Source organism: Acanthisitta chloris, unplaced genomic scaffold (assembly GCF_000695815.1).
Source record: "Acanthisitta chloris isolate BGI_N310 unplaced genomic scaffold, ASM69581v1 scaffold17200, whole genome shotgun sequence".
In the NCBI taxonomy this organism is placed as follows: domain Eukaryota; kingdom Metazoa; phylum Chordata; class Aves; order Passeriformes; family Acanthisittidae; genus Acanthisitta; species Acanthisitta chloris.
In genome coordinates this window covers 7,688-8,050 of record NW_008650078.1, presented here as the reverse complement: position 1 = coordinate 8,050, position 363 = coordinate 7,688, and positions in this window count along the sequence as shown.

Sequence of the window (363 nt, the reverse complement as noted above, 5' to 3'; positions counted from 1 at the left end):
CCCAGCCCCGCTGGCTCCACCACAGCCTAGGCAGCCAGATCCAGCCTGCGGTCACTGCCGGGGCTCCGTGGCTCCCAAGGGGCTGGGTGGGCGCTCAGGCCCTTCACCCCAATCTAGGCCCTGGGCGGCCAGGGTGGGGCTGCTGTGTCCGCCAGCCCCAGGACGTGCGGGAGGGGATACGGAAATGACAGTGCTGGAGAGGGTTTGGAGTTTAAAAATAACCATCTGGGCGACGCCACAGCCTCCTGCCCCAGCCCAGGCTGTGCCAGGGCCCTGTCCTGCCCCAGCCCTGGCTGTGCTCCTTTGACTCTAGTTTTGTTGGACAATCCAGGACTTGATGCCATGGGGGACAAGTGGGAGGGT